Source organism: Neofelis nebulosa, chromosome 1, assembly GCF_028018385.1.
Source record: "Neofelis nebulosa isolate mNeoNeb1 chromosome 1, mNeoNeb1.pri, whole genome shotgun sequence".
Lineage (NCBI taxonomy): Eukaryota > Metazoa > Chordata > Mammalia > Carnivora > Felidae > Neofelis > Neofelis nebulosa.
The window spans coordinates 105,664,240-105,685,962 of record NC_080782.1 but is presented as its reverse complement, the minus strand read 5'-3'; positions in this window follow the sequence as shown (position 1 = coordinate 105,685,962).

Here is a 21,723-nt window from a genome sequence, read left to right as displayed (position 1 = left end):
AGAGTTTGGAACCTGCTTTGATTCTGTGTCTCCCTCTCTCTCTGTCCCTGCCCCACTCCTGCGTGCGTATGTGGGTTGGCTCTCTCTCTCTCTCAAAAATAAATAAACATTAAGAAAAAAGAGAGAGGGAGATTTTTAAGGTCTCCTGTACTTCTTATTCCCCTTTTCTCTAAATCTTATAAAGAACGGAGAAGTTATAAATGGGGTGGAGTGAACAGGACCCTTTCCAGATTATTTCTGCGCAAGAACCATTTTGTGGGGCTGTTAAGTTTTCCTACACCAGTCTGTTTTTTCCCTTCAATCTAACTTGCATATATCATGATGAAGGACATTAACTTTCTTCTTTTCTGCAACTGCATAATATGCAGTGTCCTTTTCCTTAGGAAAGGAAAGAACACAGACTGCAGTGATCAGAGCTTCTCTGCCCTTCTTTGTCAGATGTGTCTTCTGGGATAATAACAAGGAATTCACAGTGCCTAGATTTATTGGGGATAATGGTAATGAAAGATGAAAGGAAGAAGCAACAAGAATAAGCAGTGAAAACCTTTAGGCCATGATGTGGGTCTGTTACCTATAAAAGGAGAAAGGGAGGGAAGGAGGTTTAGGCAGGAAGGACTTCAGACTTCACTGTGGCTCTAGAGAGTGTTAGCCAGGCCCACAGGTGCCATGGCACAAAAATTCCCCATGGAGGCATCCCACATCGTCAGAAAGGGTGACCTGATCCTGTGGTGCTGAGATTTGGCTACACCCTGCCAAGGAAGAGCATGACCTTGGCTCAAGCACTCCTGTTCACAGCTAACTGGCAAGTTCTTTCTTGAAAGCCAGTGTGGGTGGTGCACCTCCTTGGCTGCCACATGGGACTGGGAGTAGGCGAGGCTGGCCCTGTGGCCGTACCCCCGTGGCAACCTGAATCTTACAGATCCACATAAAATGCCCCTGAAGAAAGTGTTCTGTGCTTCCAGTTACTATGAAAGTCCCAAAGGAATCTATCTATTTTACAAACCATCAGATAAAAGAATTTTGGAATCTTTTCCCTAAAAGAGGTGATATGTTTTACTTCTACATTTGACACTCATTATATGGGGAGATTCTTCTGATAGGTAGTGTTTTAAATCTTTCACCTTGCTCTGTTCAACCTATTTCATCTTGGTTTGCCTTGGTAGAGAAGAAACAAATCTGATTTTCACCCACCCTGTGAATGCTTCCCTTTGTTTGCTTTTCTCATTAAGGTTAAAGTGGCCAACTGATTTTAATTTTATACAGTGGCCTTATTTTTTTGGATACATATATACATAAATACGCATTATAATATGTATTTTATATGTGTGATATATAGTATATATGTATATTTATTAATCCACACATACACATACATCTGTGTACATCTGTGTAAAGTTGGTTTATTGCTGAAGCATTGCTGATAGAACTAGCCGTTATAAGAGCATTTCTGGAAGAGGCGCCTGGTTCAGGTAAGCATCTGACTCTCGACTTCGGTTCAGGTCACGATATCAGGGTTGTGCAATCCAGCCCTGCATTGGGCTCCAAGCTGAGCGTGGAGCCTGCTTAAGATTGTCTCCCTCTCTCTCTCCCTCTGCCCCTCTCCACCACTCATGCGCATTCTCTCTCCCTCTCTCTCTCTCTGTAAAAAAGAAGAGAAAAATTCTGGAAGACATTAGAAATAGCAGATGAGTGACTCTCAGTGCTACTTCACTGAAACACTAAGCTGTGAAAATAAATGTACTGCCAGTGATCAAATGGCTTTAAACCCAGCTCTGCCATAAACTGGATGGATGGCCTGGGGCATGTGTAAAGCCCTCTGTAAACTGAAGAGATGAAGTTAGATGAAACCCAGGGTTTTTTCCTGCACCAACAGTCTTCAATAGTGGTTTCCAAACTCTTCATGCCCTGGAGTTGTAGGGCTTCATGAAGGTGTTACTGGTTTGGGTAATGGGATGTGCAAGGGAGATACTTCAGTAAACTATGACCCCTGTCTCTCATCCTTCATTTCAAATAGAACAGCTCGGTCTGACCTGTTTTCTCGGTGAAATTTCAGTGCCAAATTCCCATTTGAAAACTTCACATTTTTTTCTAAGCTTCAAATTTTGTAAACATCGATCTCTGATAAGAAGCAAGATTAGGTAAGTCAGAGGCAGGTGTAAGGTATTCAGGGGAAATCAATGTGTTTGTTTATCGACTTAAACCTTTTTATTATAAAATGTGGCATGCAGAAAATTGTGTAAGGTTGTAGGCGCATGGAAACATTTGTCTGTGAAGCAAACACCCATATAACCCTGTCGGTTTGTGAGCTAGAACATTTACTGGAACCACAGAATTTCACTTACATCCTTTAACTCTTTCTCTTCACTGTCATCATAAAATGACTTTTGGCATCTTACGGTAACTCTGACCTTGACTGACTTTTCCCATACTTTTTTCTTTGTTTGTATTTTTTTACTACCTGTATACGCATTCTTCAAAATTACATTAGTACTGCCTCCTCTTGAACTATATGTAAATTGAATAATATAATTGCCATTTATGACTTGCCTTTTCCTGCACGCACATTTGTAAGTTTATCTACATATCTGTGACAAATTCAAATCTGTTTCAATGTAGCGTCCCATTGTAAGAACATAAAAAATTTTATATGTGCGTTCTACTAAGGGTAAATATATGGTTCTTCCAAGCATTTGGTAACTGTGAGGATTATTGCCATGAGCATTTTTAAACATGAATCTTTGTATATAGAAGCAACATATCTTTAAGGTATATATGTATAAAAGTGGGATTACTGGATTACAGTGTTTGCACACTTCAGTTTTGCCAGGAAATCATAAACACTTTTCTAAAGTTGCTGTAACAATTTACACTCCTGTCAGTAAAATAGCTACTGATGCATTTGTCTTTGCCTATGTTAAGTACTGTCAGACTTTTATTCTTTTCCAACTTGACAGGTGAGTAGTGGTAATCTTCTCATGCCTCTAAGTTTTTTCTTTTTTATTCACCATCTTTTCATTGGGTTACTGGCTATTTGGGTTTCTTCCTTTGAGAAGTGCCTGCTGAAATCATTTGCTCATTTTTCTATTGAATTGTCTACCCTTTTCTAATTGCATTATATAAACTTCTTGTATATTATAGAAATTAGCTATGTTTCGGTTAACAAATGTTTCAAATATTTTAAACCCCATGATTCTTATTTTTGTTCTTTATATCTGATGTCTGTCAGTGAACAGAAGTTTTCATTTTAATGTGGTCAAATTGATGAATCTCCTACTGTACTAAAATTTGTTTCTACTTCACGAATCCTTCTGTGGATCTTTCACAAAGTAGAAATGCAGTGCATGTACAAAAACCCATAGCTAGCCTCACATTTAATGGTGAAAGACTGAATGCTTTCTCCCTAAGGCCCGGAACAAAACAAGGATGTCTTTTTTTGCCACTTCTATTCAACATTGTATTGGCGATTCTAGTCAGGGAAATTAGGCAAGAAAAAGAAGTGAAACATTTTTTTCCCCCTAACACTACCAAAGAAGATGACATTAAGAAAACAATTCCAGGGGCGCCTGGGTGGCGCAGTCGGTTAAGCGTCCGACTTCAGCCAGGTCACGATCTCGCGGTCCGTGAGTTCGAACCCCGCGTCAGGCTCTGGGCTGATGGCTCGGAGCCTGGAGCCTGTTTCCGATTCTGTGTCTCCCTCTCTCTCTGCCCCTCCCCCGTTCATGCTCTGTCTCTCTCTGTCCCAAAAATAAATAAAAAACGTTGAAAAAAAAATTAAAAAAAAAAAATGATTAAAAAAAAAAAAAGAAAACAATTCCACCCACAAGAGCACCAAAATAAATACATACATAAAATTCTTAAGAATAAATTTAACAAAAGAAAAACAAGTTGTATAATTTCAAAACCTTATTAGAAGAAATTGATTAAGACATAAATAAATGGAAGGATGTTCCATGTGCATGGATTGAAAGATTTAACATTGTTAAGACGATAGGACTTTGTAAAATGATCTACGTATGTAGTGCAATCCCCATCAAAATCCAAGCTGCACTTTTAGCAATAATTGACAAGCTTGTCTTAAAACTGATGTGAAATTTCAAGGAACCCAGAAGAGCCAAGCAATCTTGAAACAGAAGAACATAGTTGGCAGCCTCACACTTCCTATTTTTTTTTTATTTTTTATTTTTTTATTTTTTTTGGGACAGAGAGAGACAGAGCATGAACGGGGGAGGGGCAGAGAGAGAGGGACGCACAGAATCGGAAACAGGCTCCAGGCTCCGAGCCATCAGCCCAGAGCCTGACGCGGGGCTCGAACTCACGGACCGCGAGATCGTGACCTGGCTGAAGTCGGACGCTCAACCGACTGCGCCACCCAGGCGCCCCTCACACTTCCTATTTTTATTTTTATTTTTTTATTTTAATAAAAATTTTTGTTTACCGTTTATTCAGTTTTGAGAGAGAGAGAGAGAGAGAGAGAGAGAGCGTGAGCATGGTTGGGGCAGAGCGAGAGGGAGGCACGGAATCCGAAGCAGACACCAGGCTCTGAGCTGATGTGGGGCTCGAACTCACAAACCATGAGGTCATGACCTGTGCTGAAGTCAGACGCTTAACCCACTGAGCCACCCAGGCGCCCCTCACACTTCCTATTTTTAAAACTTATTACAGAGTTGTAGTAATTGAGCCGGTACTGCACAGCCATAAGAATAGACATACAGATCACTGGGATGGAATTGAGAGTGCAGAAATAAATCCTAATATGTATGGTCAGTTGGTTTTTAACAGATGTGCTAAGACCAATTAATGGGGAAAGAACAGTGTTTTCAACAAATGGTGCTGGAAAACTGGATATTCACATTCAAAAGAATGAATTTGAATTCCTACCTCACACTATACATAAAAATGAGCTCAAAATAGAGCAGGATTCTAACTGTAAGCGCTAAACTATAAAGCTTTCAGAAGAAAGCAAGAGAACAAATCTTTCTGAACTTTGGTTACACCATGGTTTCTTAGATATAACACCAAAAACACAAGTGACCAAAGGAAAAAAAAAGATATTGTGTTTCATCAAAATTTAAAAAAAATCTGTGCTTCAAAGGACACCAGCATGAAAATAGAAAGACAACCCACAGAATGGGAGAAAACATTTGCAAATTATATATTTGATAAGAAGCTTATATCCAGAATACATAAAAGACTTTTATAAGTCAACAATAAAAAAAAATTAAAAATATGACCAAAGGATTTGAAGAAAACATTTGTTCAGAGAAGATATACAACTGGCCAATAAAAACGTGAAAATGCTCAACATTATTAGTTATTAGAAAAATGCAAATCACAACCACAATGACATAGCACTTCACAATCACTAAGATGGCTAAAATTTTTTGAAAGACAATAACAAATGTTGCAGGTTTATGGAAAAAGTGAAATGCTCATATATTGCTAGTTGGAACTTAAAATGATGTAGCCACAATGGAAAAGAAGTTGGTGGTTCTTCCCAGTGTTAAACATGGTGTTATCAAGTAACATACCCATTCCACTCGTAGGTAATGAAGACACAAGAGAAATGAAGACATGCACATACAAAAAGTTATACAGGAATTTTCATAAGCCAAAAGTGGAAACCACCAAAATCTCCATCAACTAATGAGTGAATAAACAAAATGTGGTATATCCATATAGTGAAATGTTATTCTCTTGTAACAAAGAATAGATTACTGATACATGATTGTTACAATATGGATGAATCTTGAAAACATTATGCTGTGTTAAAGAAGACAGTCCAAAGACCAAATCTTGTATGATTCCTTTTATTTTTTTAAGTTTTAAATTTTTTATTTTTATTTTTAGAAAACATTTATTTATTTTAAGAGAAAAAGAGAGAGAGTGAGGGCATAAGCAGGGGAGGGGCAGAGGGAGAGAGAGAGAGAGAGAGAGAGGGAGAGAGAGAGAGAGACAGAGAGAGAGAGAGAGAGAGAGAGAGAGAGAGAATGAATCCCAAGTAGGCTCTGTGCTGTCAGCCCAGAACCCCATGCGGGGCTTGACCTGAGCCAAAATCAAGAGTCATTTCCTTAACTGACTAAGCCATGAGTGCCCCCCCCCCCCCGATTCCTTTTAAATGAGATGTCCAGAGAAATAAAATTACAAAGACATAAAGTAAATTAGTGGCTGCCAGGAGCTGGAAGGAAGAGAGAATGGGGTGATGACTAATGGGTAAAGGGGATCTTGGGGGGTGGAATTTAAAATATTTTAAAACTGAATAGTGGGATGATTGTACAACTCTGAATATACTAAAAGTAGCTGATTTGTCTACTTTAAAAGAATGTTTTTTATGGTGTATTGTTTATATCTTAATAAAGATGTTATAGGGAAAGAGAATTATTTTTATACCCCAAGGTTGAAAGACAATTCTCTTACAGTTTCTTCTCAAAGTTTTATAGATTTGGGGCACCTGGGTGGCTCAGTCAGTTGAGTGTCTGACTTTGGCCCAGGTCATGATCTTGTGGTTTATGAGTTTGAGCCCCATCTCAGACTCACTGCTATCAGCGCAGAGCCTGCTTTGGATCCTCTGTTCCCCCCCTTTCTCTCTCTGCCCCTCCCCAGCTTGCACTCTCTCTTTCTCAAAAATAAACCAACATTTAACAGTTTTATGGATTTGCTCTTCATAGCTCTTTTATCCAGCTGAAATTGATCTTTGTATATGGTATGAGGTAGGTGCTCAATTTAAATAATTTTTCATACAGATAGTTGTTCTGGAAACATTTATTGTGAAGTTCATCTTTTCTCACTGATCTTTGGTGCCAAGTCTCTCATGAACCAAACATTTATCTTTCATGAGTCTTTTTCTGGGCTCTCTACCTTGTTCTTTTATCGAGCTGCCATTTTCTCTGCTGATACCACAATGTCCTTATTACTATAGCTTTAAAATATTTTTAAATATTTTAAAATACCCTACAATAGGTCCTCCTGTATTGTTCTTTTGTATTCAGGAGTATCATTTTTAGTCTTGGTATTTCTATATTGTATGCATTTCTAAATAAATTTTAAAAGTAACTGATCAAATTAAAAAAGGAAACACACACATCTGAGCTCTCTGGTATTTTTAAAAGTGCATTGCACTTTTAAATCAATTTGGGGAGAATTGACATCTTTTCAAAATCTTCCAAATTATGAATGTGGTGAGTCTCTTGTTTCTTTATGTCTTAGTATTTCCCAGTAAAGTTTCATAATTTCTTGTCTATAGATGTCTTATAGACCTTGAATAAGATTTATTTCTGGATTCTTGCTATTTTTTTATACTATGATAAATGAATTCTTTTTTAAAGTTGTGTTTTCTCATACAGAAAAACAATTGACTTTTGTATATTGAATTTTTATCCAGTGACCTTGATAAATCTATTAATGTTAAGGTTGACATATACATGCTTTGGATTTTCTGTGTGCTTAATCCTATTATCTGCCAACAGCCACCGTTTTTCCTCAAATTCTTTTATCCTTTTAAAATTTCTTAAATCACTGGACAGGATCAAAGTTTCATAGAAGTGACGATAAGCGGAAAACCTTGTCATGTTCCTAATAGCAAAAGGAAAATTCCCAGTTTTCACCATTATGTATGGCATTGGCTAGAGTTTCTATAGTTGTTCTTTATCAGATTAAGAAAGTTTTCCCCTATAGCATACTGGATCATTGTTTCTAATTCTTTACTCCCTCTCTATGTGAGAAACATACAGTTAGATACACTGCCATATACATGCTTACTGCTTTCCAGTATTGGTGAAGTATATTTCCCTATCTCTTAATGTTGGACTTGGCCATGTGACCTTTCTTTGACCAATGGGATGTCAGTGAATGTGATATCGACAAATATTTTAAGTGTGTTTGCATGGTTCACTTATCTTTAGAGCCTTCTGTATCTACTATAAGAAACACATACCCTGGGTAGCTTCAAGGAGAACACACAGAGTGCTCCTAAGCACAACACTCAGCCTTGGTTAAGTTCGTCAAACATTGCTGAGCCCGTCGGAACCACAATGTACTCACTGACTAGTAATTATTGTTGTGATCTACCAGGCTTTGCAGTTGTGTATTATACAGGATTACAATAGTAAAAACCTCCTGGTGATTCTTCTCAGCTAGTTTACTGGAACAATCCCTAGTTTATTATAAATGGACTTTGAACTTTATCAGATACTTTATCTGCATGTATTGAGATGATAATAATTTCCCCTTATTCTATTTATGTGGTAATTTAGCTTGTTCGATTTTGTGCATGTTAGACAGATTTTGCATTCCTGGATTTAAAAAAAACCCAGCTTAGTACTAAGGTATTATTCCTTTTAGAATCTGCTGGATTTCACTTGCTTTATCTATCTGTCTGTGTATCTATTTACTTTTTGCATTTATGTTTATGAAAAAGATTAGCTTGCCAACTTTCTGTATCATACTGTGCTTATCTGGTTTTGTTATTATTATTATGTCACTCTTTGGAAGAGGTTGGGTAAAACTGGAATTGTTTCTCCCTTGAATAGCAATGATAGAATTCTTTCATGAAAACATGTATGCCTAGGGTTTTCTTTGAGGAAATATTTATGAGTAGTTATTCATTTTTTAAGTTATTATTATGGACTGAGAAAAATTTCTATTTTTTTTTTTGAGTGAATTTAGTTAAAGAGAATTTGTCTTTGCATTTGTGAGACACCTGAGGTTCTATTATTTGGGTGGCCTCAAAACAAGTGCAGGGTTTCTGAATAGCTTCATTGGCATACCCTAGGTCCAGACTCACGCTAGGGTTGTTCTGAAGAAACAGCCACTCAGAAACAGCTTCCTTTCCTTTTCCTCTTCAATTGCATGTGACCCTGAGAGAGCCCTCTCCACAGTCCACCATGATTGAGAAGAGGTGGGTCAAGTCTAGGTCTTTACTCTAAACCTGAGGCAGTAGGTCCTGGGGGCTCCATATCAGGGGAGAAACTTCTCTTAAAAAGTCTTGCCACTCTGGACAGAGCCTCGGCCTCTGAACTCTGTCTCTGTGGAGCACCAGAAAGCAGGGTTAAATGCTTTATTTTCAGACAAAAGCAGCCATGAAACTTCAACATTCTTATCTTTCTGACTATAGACTTTCAACCAAAAATCAACCAAGAAGTTCCTCTATGTCCTTTAAGATTTGTATTGGGAAAGAGTCAGAGTCAAGTCAAGGTAACACATGGGGAAGATGACAAAACCTATGAATATTTTAATAAGAATTAGGCTCATGTTATTCTCTGATAATAATAAATGGAAGACACTTTGCGTTTCTGCTTTGTTTTTATTTCTTTAAATGATGTATGTTCCATATTCTGTTTTCTGACCCACCGTCAGCTAAAATACTGAGAATCCTTCCTTTCTAGGACAGACCTTCCTTCCAAGCTGGGGATGTAATGCATGCAGTAAAGAACCATCCCTCTGGCTACAATTCCCTGTGAGATCCATTAGAATATTCTAGATTAACTCTTCACATGTTATGAAGGAATAGGGAGGTCTAACTATGCATTTAGCTTTTCTTTCAGTCTTTTTTTTTTTTTTTTAAGCTTGCTGGCAGTGACAGAAGTCAAATCCTTCCAGAAAAAAAAATTGCGTAGGGCCACTGGGTAAGACGAGATACTGAGCTGGATAAATCTTTGGGCTATCTGAGAATGGTATTTCTTATTAAAATCTAGCCAGGTAATCACCTCCAAGGCTGTCGTATTTTTCTCCAAATGAATACATCTCTTTCTGAGCACTGCCTGTCCTGGCTGCATTTTTTGGCTTTTTAGTCTTGCATGTCTATTCATATTTTGCCTTTTCACAAAGGGCTCCTATATGCTTATTCCCTCTACTTGAGAGAGGCTTTTTTCACGTCTCTACAGAAGCAGCTGTGGTATTTGGGATGCATGGTTTGACATTACAGATGAAAAAAGTAAACCAGTTTAATAAACAGAGTTAGTAATAGTTTTCCAGTAACTTGGGAATTTCTTCTTCCATCTAACCTCCATAGTCATGCCAGGAGGCACCTCTAAATAACAATGATAATGACTGATCTCACAGTGCTTCGGGGCCCCATCCATCACGTGGGAAGTCAGTTAAGTGCTGCTTCACTTGTGCTTGATGTGGCCTCTGAGATTGGAGTTTGGCTGTGCTCCAGGGCCTCTTTCTGGCTTCTGTCCTGGTGTTTTTATGTATGATATGCAGGTGTTACTGATATAATTTGTCCAGGGGTTGTATATGATGTCATGCGTACTAACCTACATTTTCCCGCGGTCACTATAGCACAAGAGAACCCCTAAAAATGGAACCACCGATAATTACATAATAGAATAACATCCTAGAAATAGCTTTATGTGCCTGTTGCTGAGATGAGAGCATATGGTTATCTCTGATTTAGATTTGCTTATGAAAGTTAATTTAATTTGGAAGGAGAGATCAAGGCCAATATTTAGAATCAAACATATGATTATAATTTTAGAATTATGAAGAGAGATGATACAATCTGTTTTATGGATGTTAGAGATAAGGTGTTTGAAAGGACCTAAAGGAGTGGCTTGACTTGAGATGGTCTGATAGGAGCAGATGGTATGGACTCAGATTAAGAGTGGGTTGCAAGCATGCCGAATAAAAGTGCATTTTCCATAGCTGTTGTATTGATTTGTGCCATTCGTTCCAAGTACTTTGAACATCTACTCTTTATACTTTGCTCTTCTGAGACCCTTTAGGTAGGAGGAACACACCAAACGACCTATCAGTAAAGAAGAGTCATTTCTGGGAATATGATTGTAAAATAGCTTTACTTGGGGATTTTATTGTTTCCATGTTTATAATAAGAAGAATGTCAAAGAAAAACAACAACTGACCTAAATATAAATTTTAAGTCCACGCCTTCCATGATTTGCATATAACCAAAGCAAAACCGAGAGGAGAAAAGACGTTTGGGATCCTTAGAATTAAGAAGATGTGTGACAGTTCCTGGTTATATAATAACCTTGCTCCTTCCAAAGAGCTATGAGGAGTCTGGTGAAAAATTCAAGAAGGCTGAATTAAATGAAATGTTCTAGAAAATGAGCCAGGACATTAGACTGGATGTGGATGCTTTCTGTCCCTAAAATATCTCATCTTTGTTTTTATTCCTCTCATTTTTCATCTAGCTTGTAGATGAAAATATGTCTTTATACAAATGGTTTTTCTCACTCAAAAATTTTTGGCTATTCTCAATTGTAGCATTAATAATGAAGTTAATACTGTATAATATTTATCGAGAATCTTCTGTATACTAGATACTACATGTTTTACATACATGATTATGAAACCTCATAACAAATATTAGGCTAACTGGTATTTTTTCTGTCTTACACATTTGAGAGAACTGAGGTTCAGGGACATTAATGGTCTCGCTCAAGTTCTCACAGCTCATCAGTGGTAAGGTGGAGATTTGAATACAGATCTGACTCGTTCTAATTCTATAATGCTGTACTCCCTCTCCTAATAATATGTAATATCCTTTTATGTATTTACAGAGAACAGGTATGTCACACTATCTCAGTTGCCTGAATAACAATCCTGTAGATGTATTTTTGTTTTATAGTTGAGGAGTTGAGAAACAGAAGTTCAGAAAATAGAGTCTACTCATCTAGATAGAGGCACAATTCAGACTGAACTTAAATCAACTGGATCTTCATCCATGTTGCTTCTACTGTGCAAACTGAGCTTGGCCACAGGGCTGCAGATTGGTGGGCTCCATGAGATATTAATGCAATTTCCAGGTGGTAAAAGTTGCTCTTTTTTCAGAAGTACTCAAAACAATTAAAAAGGAGGAACCACTTAGTAAATAAGTACTACTGACCTGTTTATTCACTTTGTAGTCAGTGGAATTTAGTTCTTGACTCTGGTCAAAAATCACATCTGATGTCCATTTAAGAGAAGTCTTTCCTCAGAGGCTATATTGCCGCAGCAATGAATTAGCAAAAAAGCAAACAAGAACGAAGAGGAGTTCATGGCTCTGAAAAAATTGAGAAGTCCTGGGATGCAGCATACAATAAAACCTGGACTTGACACATCTGAATTTGGAAAATCACCTCCTTAGAGTAGGCGACACAACTACACAGGTGTGTAACTGCAGAGATTCGTAATTTTTGGTTGAATGACAGTGGTGTGGCAGTGAATTCCGTTCTAGAGACTTAGTTCAGATGATCAGTATAGCCATAGATGTATAGTGATAATCACTGTTTGTTGAATGCCTATTTTTCTCTGAATACCACTGTTGGTAATTGTGTCTGTGTATGGGGGTAAGGACATCTAGAGGGAAGAAGGGAGGAAATGAATAGAGTGCCACTATTAAGTGAGAGAGAAGAGAGCAGGATCTCTTAAAGAAGATAATATGCCTTATTTTCAGGTGATTGTACCTCCCATTTTTTCCTCAGCTTGCTGAAAATATAAGGCCATGATTGACCTAGGAACTGTTAAAGCCATCACTTTACTTGATTTCTCTGTAGCTTTTTGAGTTTGTTGATGATCTTTCATCTTTTGATCAAATGCTTTTTTCCTGGTTGTCTTATATCCTGTTTCTCCAGGCTACTTTAATCTGTGTGTTCCTTAAATGTTCTAGTTTCCCCAAATTAATCAGCAGCATAAAAAATCTCTGTATACCTATGACTTAAATAAGTCCAAATATCATTTGTAATGAAATTGTGAATGGAATTAACTCTGCTGTTAAATGACACAGGATCTCATAATACAATGCAACAAAAACATTTAGGAAAAAAAGGGAGGACAGGGGCACCTGGGTGGCTCAGTTTGTTGATTTAGGCTTAGGTCATGATCCTAGGGTAGTGAGATTTAATCCCATGTCAGGCTCCGTGCTGAGCGTAGAGTCTGCTTAAGACTCTCTCTCTCTCTCTCTCTCTCTCTCTCTCTCTCCCTCTCCCTCTCCCTCTCCCTCTCCCTCTCCCTCCCTCTCCCTCTCTTTCCCTCTCTCTCTGGCTCCCTGTCTCCCTCTGCCCCTCCCCTGCTCTCCCTCTGTCTCTTAAAAAAACAAAAACAAAAACAAGCATTGTAAAAACGAAGGACAGAGTTGTATTAGGCACATGCTAACAATTAGAATTAGAATTGGCATGCTAGAATAAACACAGGTTTAAATAGACATTATTACAAAACATGAAGAGGGATATACTTTTATATTGATTGAGGATAAAACATAGGTTGAAACACAGCACTTAGCGCTGACAAATATATCTTTGTGTATTTACTTGCTTATTGTATATGCAGACCTGCCTGATTATAATGCAAGCTTTACAGGGGCAGAGACACTGGAAGAGGTTCATGAGAAGTTGCCAAGCCCAATGGAACTTAACCAGTCTTTGATTATGAAGCCAAAAAACCCAAAAAACAGAAAACAAAAACAAAAAACAAAAAAAACTAACTAAAGAGATAGAATGATAAAAATAATAAAGTTGGTTTACCAGATGTATCTTGAAGCTTGTCTCTTGCGGCAAAGAATTAGCTAACTTGTTTAACAAGTACTTATTAAGTACCTGCTAGTGCATGTGGTTCTTAATATCACAATTTGTGGTTTGTCTACTATAATTCTCTAGAAGCATTTCCCTTTCTGATAACTGTCCCCTCCTGCGCAGGCTTTTGAAGAAGAGACTGAGCATCTGAGGACAAAATGTCTCCTGCATCCAGTCATAATCATTCACTGCCAGATGTGAGTTCTGACCATATTATTAACTGATTATTTGCTTCATATGCAAAGACTGATAAAGTGGATAAGCCTTAAAGTTTAGTGTCTGGATACAGAAAACATGTGAAACACACTGGTCTGAGACTCTACAAAAACTTGAAAAATGAGGGAGAGAAAAGGAACATGTTAAAATCAAACATTTAAAGGTTAGGGGAACATGAGAAACCAGTATAAAAATGATAAAGTATTCATGAGGGGATGACATCAGTCATCACCTCAACACTTGGCTGATTCTGTGAACAACCCATTTTTTTAATAGAAATTTTAAAATTTGACATAGTTTACACTTAGATATTTAAAACTGTGCCCAGGAGGAAATATTTGGCGTGCTTTCCTTGCATGTTCTTTTTAAATGGGTGTAAGATGATTAAAAATTAATTTGATTGCCTAGAGTTTTGTTGCATAACTGAAAACAAAATTTCATCTCAGATTGGGGAGCAGGCTATCAAATCATAAAATTATGAGCTCACTTTCTATTTGATGAGAAATCACTCGGATCCAGTCCCTGTTCTGACCAGTTCCTGGATGCATAAGAGGAAATGTGTACCAGAACTACAGTCACCAGTAAAACCCCAAGCCCCAAACAAAGATGAGACTCATGCTCTTTTCTTTCCTGAATCTTCCAGATGCTCTGTCTGTATCTCTCTCTAGATGAGATAGATTAGATATATAGATATAGATATAGATATAGATATAGATATAGATATAGATATAGCTTCAATAAACTCTGCTTGCATTTAAAAAATTAATTTGATTAATTCAATTCAGTTTAGTAAGAAGAAAATACCTAGAAAAGAGATAAGGCAAACATAAAGGTAGCAGTAGACATTTGGTGTGGATCCTGTGATTCAAGGTAAACAGTATTATGATAATAACCAAAGATCTTTGAACCACAGATTATCATATTCATTGGCAATATTAAGCACCAACACATTTGTTGGATGATAAGTACAATAAATATTGTTCACAAAAGGATTTCTGAAATTATGCAGAGAAAAGATTCATGACCCAAAGAAATAACTTTACACATAGAAGAAAAGAGAATTTTGCAAGGACTTTTTTTTAATTATCAAAAAAAATTGAGTTAGAAATGATTTCTCATCTGATAGACGGTGAGTTCATAACCTTATGATATGATACCTCAATCCCCAATTTGAGATGAATTTTTTTTTTTCAGTTATGCAACAAAGCTCTATGTATAGCAGTGCTTGGGCTAAGTTTCAGTACTATATGAAATATTGATTACTGCTTTCCTGCATTGTGTATCTAAGGGTCTTTAAAAAGCTACCTGCGAGGGCGCCTGGGTGGTTCATTCGGTTAAGCATCTGACTTTGGCTCAGGTCATGATCTTACAGCTCATGGGTTTGAGCCCCACGTCAGGCTCTGTGCTGACAGCTGGGAACCTGGAGCCTGCTTCAGATTCTGTGTCTCCCTCTCTGCCCCTCCGCAGCTCATGCTCTGTGTCTCTCTGTCTCAAAAATAAACAAAACAGTAAAAAAAATTATAAAAGATAAGTAAAAAAATAAAAACCTGCCCTGCCTTTGGTCAAAATTATTGTAGAAAATTATAATAAAATTATTGGTGGGACACAAAAGTAACACATTATTATAAAAAAATCAAATACCAGGAAAACTGACCTACTCTGGAAAAGATCAAAATTTTTTTCTGAGGAAATGAGTTTTTAATATGAGGTCTGAAGGATGAGTTGGAGTTCAAGTGAAGAGCGAGAGAAAATTCTTTCAGAAAGGGGGAATAGTGTGTGCAAATGACCCAGTACAGAAAGGATTGAGGTGTATTTCTATAAATTCAGGGGAAGATCAAGAATGCTTTTTACCAAACTGTCAACACTAATTACTTTGGGAAAAGGGTTCTTTCATTTACTATACCATATAATTAAGTGGTAGGATTGTGATGAATTCAAGTATTATTCAAAGTAAAGAGATTCAAAGTCCTCTCAACACATACACAAATTTAGGAGTGAAGACAGGTGGAAAATGGTACTCGAATGTCATTTCATGAGAGGTATCCATTTTAGAAGGCCTGACCAAAGGTGCCTCTCAAAGGTGCTTCTTTACATTTGACAGGGCTGCATATTATCCTCAAATCATATTAAAATCCAGATTCAAGTCTAATAGGTCCAGGCCTTGGCTTGAAGTTCTGCATTTTGAGCAGAGTCTCAACTCATGGCAATGCTTGGCATCCTTGAGGAGCAAAGTCCCAGGTGATTATATAGACTGTCAGAATTAGAAACGTTGAACTACAATTGTTGGCTGTTAAGGTCATCCTGTCCTTCCTCTCTTGTCTGTCTTTTCCACCTGACAAACCACTTTTTCTCCAAGTCTCAGTGTAGGGGAGTCATACACATTGGTCAGCTGTAGAGATTCCTCCAATGAGTCTCAGGAGCAGAGTTCCTCAAACAAGTGTGTAAAAGAATTCCCTGAGGGGATTACCAGATATGCAGCTTCCTGACCCCCATTCCAAAGGATAAGAAGCAGCTTGGTCTACAGCGGTGTAGAAATTCATGATTTTCACATATAGTCTTTCCAGAAGACTCTGATGTAAGTGGTTCTGAGATTTAATTGAGAAACCCTCTGTATGTTTATTGTCAAGCATGGTGCTCCCCAAATATTTGGTATATAAATGAATGAATTAGTATAGGTTCCCTTCCTCTTTTTCTTTCGTGATTATAAAAGTTAAAAATGCTCAATCTAGAAAATCAAGAGATATTAAAAAAATAGAAATGTAGAAAAATTTCACTGGTCATCCTCCCACTGAAAAGCAAACTTTGTTTTTGTTTTTTTTTACTTTTTACATATTTTTTTGGTGCTCTTTTCTATACATTTTGTTTCATTTGACTCAGAACATATTGTATATATCCCACCCTACATTCTTTGCGGACGAAGAGAATGTTAGTGTTTTCCATGGCATTGTTCACATAAACACATTATTTCAAAGGTTGAATTGGACAGCCCTTTAAACATTTACATGTCGATTACTGTCTCATTCTTTGACAGCAGACTAATTTACCAAAGAGGGAAAAATCATTACCTGAATTTTGGGATTCTAAATTCTATTTTCTCAGTTCATGTTTCATCTCTTAAAAGACGATTCCAAAATAAAAGAAGTTCTCATTTCCCAGAAATTTGCAACTGAAGTGCTTCTACAAGTTGCCACATTTCTTTCCTATAATTAAGTCGCAAGGATTTTTATGTGTTAGATACGTGTCACCTTTTTGATTTCTAGCCAGAAAACTGGGACTTAATTATTAGCTCTTTAGTGACCTGCCATTTATTTGAGGATGTTGACATTTGCACAGCAGTATTGTGAGAAAGGTGCCTGAATATTTAACAACCCAGTATTACCTCTCGTGTCCTTGAAAAACCAGCCAAAGGCATCATCTTACTTTTCACTGTTCAGATCATGTGGTTTTCTGTCACTTAGCACAGTGAGAAGACAGGTAACGTTCAATTCTTCCTGTCAACAGTGTTCTGCTTTACTCTTGATTTTTTTCTCAATAGTATATTGGATAATGTATCTCTTTATTCCTCTGTTTTTGTTGTTGCTGTTGCTGTTGGTTTTTCCTAAAGGAGACTTAAAATTGGATAGTAATCTAGCCCTAAGTAGCCCAGAAGATTTACATCAGTTTTTTCGTTGATCTGGACTACCTTCCAAGAAGTAAATTACCTTCCAGTGAGTAAATTAATCAGGAGAAAAATGACTCAATGAAATAGGAGTATAACAAAATATGAAATATGTCCCCCCATTCTCAGGGAAGTTTCTTGAACCTTGTGATCAGAGGTATTCATTGTTTTTAAACTTTGATAGTCGTGATGATGCATTTTTTTTTCCACAAGGACATCTTATAGGAAGTAGAAAAGTAAACTGCAACATATATTCAGGTTTGTTGTGCTCAGTTAGAACTCTGAGTATTCTGGAATATACTATAATCAAATTCTGCATAGCCACAATAACATGAAATAATCCCGAAGTAAAAACAGGACTTGGTGGGTGTTCATTCTGGATGATTCATTCAGGCCTAAGGTGAGAGGTAGTAAACACAATCAGCGTTTACTGAGTTTTCTTCATCTTCAGGTGTCACTGTGCCAGATTAGCTGAAAGGACTTTTAACACTACCCTGAACTCATGTTTCTGTGTAACTCATGCATATTCAAAACTTCAGTTTTCTTGGGGCATCTGGGGGCTTCAGTCAGTTAAGTATCTGACTCTGGATTTTGGCTCAGGTCATGATCTCACAGTTCATGGGATCGAGTCTTTTGTTGAGTGTGTGGAGCCTGCTTGGGATTCTCTCTCTCTCTGTCTCTCTCTCTCTCTCTCTCTCTCTCTCCCTCCCACCCTCCCTCCGTCTCTCTCCTCTCTCCTCTCTCTCTCTCTTTCTCTCCTTCTCTCACTATCCCTCCCCTGCTCTCTCTTTCTCCCTCTCTCAAAATAAATAAACATAAAAAAACCCCACAAAACAAACCAAAAACTTCAATTTTCTTAACTTTAATGTCTAGAGAGGGATTACACATAATGATTTAATCAATTGAGGACTGAGCAGCGTAACATTATAAGTTACTTGCTATTGATCTCCTCTTGTGGATGACTATATTTGGGATCATTAATTTATAATCTAGTGGCCAGATTGGCCATAATTGAAAAAAAAAGAAAATACACAGAGAGAGAGACAGAGAGAGAGAGAGCGGGATGTATGTGCTTAAATACTTCTAGTAACTCTCAAGACAAAAAAAGATAAGAAAATTAGTCTTTAATAGTAAAACTTTATATATTGGAAGATTGCATTTCATAGACTTAGGACTCAGTTTCTTTTGTCAGAGTTCAAGGCTCATAAATATATTCAATTCTGTGGCAGGAATGATGTATTTCTCTAGGTTATACATTGCATAGAAAAGGTTTTCAAAGCCTAAATGTACTCATCAGCTTTATGTTTGTAAAATACTGGTAAAAGAAATGTGTTTTTAATTTTTTTTTGGATGTTCCCAGGAGGCAAAGACCCTTCAGCTTCTCATTTCAAATTCATTGGAAAGAGAAATTGGAGTCAATCATTTCCAGGAACGAGGCATCTCTATTTTTAGCCTCTGCTGATTAAGACCATGTTATCTAATAGGAAGAATGCGAACTGAATGTACCTTTTTACTCCCGAACAATACTTACGGGGTTTTCATGATACTAACAGGGTATGTTCTTGAATAGATACATGGGCAGTAAATCGCTCTTATTTGAGTTCACTGAGGAATGCTGTTGGATTCAGTTGGGTCAACTCTGGTGCTTCTATTTTGTGCTTTTCAAGGGAAATTCAGTTAAAATCAAGTCTTGTGTCTTTGTTTTGCTAATGTGGATCTTTCAAATTTATTCAAGTAGTAAGATGGGGATAGAGAAGAAAGTTAGTTAAGACTAAAAAGAGAAAAACAGGAAATCATAACCGATGCTTGTAATGAAGATATCGGCATCATGACCAAAGCAGATGAGCTGCAGAGAGTGAGAAATAATAAATGTTGTAGGTGGGTGCTGAAGAGGGCGACAGAAGGAAAGTAATGGTGAAATTTCAGTCAAGAGCCTTGTAGAAGTGGGGAGGAGAGGACAGAAACAGAGGGAGATCTTCTTTTAGGGAAGGGATCAGAAGTATAAATGTATCAGAAATGAGAAGCAGAGAAGTTGTTACCATTAGTAAAATAGTGATGTGCCAGAATTTGGTAACAGAGACTTTGAAGAGTAAAAATTACCTTGTTGCAAATTCAGAACTAGATTTGGCAGTGGAGACCCATGACAGTAGGAGAAAAACTAAAGGAGAAACAGCTGTTGTATAGATTTAAATGACAAGACAGAATTAGGGGGGATGAGAGGACCCCAGGTCTTTCAAAGAAAAAGCAAAGCAGACCGCCACTTCTCTCTACATCAAGGCAGGTGGTATTCATAGAGGAAGAACCATCTGGGAGAGGGTAGCTGAGTCATTAGGCGAAAGGCAGGTAATGGCCAAAGCACTTGGAGGAGACAGTACCTGGATCTTTCACATCTGTTGGCTACCTTAAATCTTATTTCTTCCTTTTCTCCTGAGACTCAAATTGCTCTCTCCCTTCTCTGCAGGTTCTTTAAACAATGACAACTTTAAAAGACTCCAGATGGTTTTGAAAATACTTGAAAGTCATCCAAGGTGCACTGTAGGCCTTTGTAGACACTCCATGTGGAGCCAGTCTGAAAACCCTATAGTTTTTCTGTTTGGATTATGTTTTGGGGCTGAGCTGAAGTTGCCAGAACACACACAAAAAAGTTAAGAATTAAAAATAAGCCAGCCCCAGCCCATGTGCACTCAGCAACAAAAAGACAACATGAGTTCTTATAGTCCCATTGATTTTGGCTATGCTGTGGTCCCATTGGCTTTGTGTATAGCTCTGTACTCTACCTGGTCTTGTTGTGAGCAGAAGGCAGAGGACCTAGTGACCAGTGGAATAACTCATTCCCTACTTCTTAGATATCAGTGTATCACCCACTCCTTTAGTGGATTTACTGTGCTTGCATAGGAACTTTAACCCACGATGGCTTCACTGGGAATATATTAGATTCATACACTCAACCAATTTTGCCTAGTTTTTTCCAGGACTGTTGTATAGAAAGCCAATCTCAAGAATGAGCTGTGTTGAAATGACTTTAATAACAACCAACAAGTGTAAGCAGGTATGTTTAGAAGATGGGAAGAGTGCAGAAAGCTGAATTTTAAATTCTGTTTTTCAAGGAATTAAGTGATGAAGCATTGAAAAAGCAGTGTAAGGATTGTTTAGATGTACTGGTTTCTTGGGAAAAAATAATCCAAAGTTTTAAGGTAATACCAAAACATGAGAACTCTGAAGGATAAAATTCACATGTGGATTTACATTCTGGGTAAGGTGTGTGTGTGTGTGTGTGTGTGTGTGTGTGTGTGTGTGTGTGTGTGTTTGAAAGAGGGAAAGAGAGGGAAAGGGAAAAGAGAAGAAGAATAAAATGTCTGTTCTCTTGATGTGTTGACTGATTTATAACAAGATGATTTGTGCTAAAAATATGTTTTCTAGGCTCTCCAGCCCCTCTATCTGCAGACAGCTTGGCAGGAAGAACATGTGGGGTGGTTCTGGAAGGAGAAGGGGTGGTTAGAAAGGTCTAGGTGTTACATGAGTGTTATTTTGACTGTGCCTAAACTTATGGGGAGGTGTTTTATTTTTAACACCATTGCAACATCAGTGTGTCTTGTAGCCAATATGTGGACAAGAGACATGAAGGATGGATGGATACTTAAAAAAACTTGTTCCATTGGCAAGGTTGACCCAGTTGAAATACACCTGGTTTAGGGTGAATTTTCAACTCCTTCCAGAGTACTAATGACAAATACCAAGATTTTAAAAATAATTCTATTCATTTAATTAAGCAAAAAATTTCATTTACATCCTCACATCACCAAGGAGGCTCTTTGTACTAAGAGATGTCATAAGAACTCCTTGCAAGAGTTGTCCGTGCATCACAGAGAGAAGGGTGTTCATGATTGTGGACTATTTCTCTCCAAACCCACATCAAGAAGATTTTCAAGGGATCAAGGGCAGCTTGCAGGTTCAAAGAGAACTGAAATCACATACTGGTTATTGATAGGATACTATTATTCATCAAGAAAGTGTTTCGACACGGAGAGTTCCGTGTGTTACACGGTCGTAAAAATCACCAGTGACTATGCCTTTCTGAGCAACATACTGTCTAACGGTTTGTGAATCTAAGAGTAAGAGGAAACACCACAAATTTGCTTTCAGCTTTGGTGAGGCAGGGACAGTGTTTCTCTCGCTTCAGTCGCTCGTGCTCCAACTTCGCCATTTTTGCAACCTCTAAAATCACTTGTATTTACTATTTACTAAATATTTGCTTTAAATGGACTCAGTTGTGCTTAAATAAACTGATTTTAAGCAAAATTAAAAACAAGGAAAATAAATCAATGTCATTAAACTCTGGCT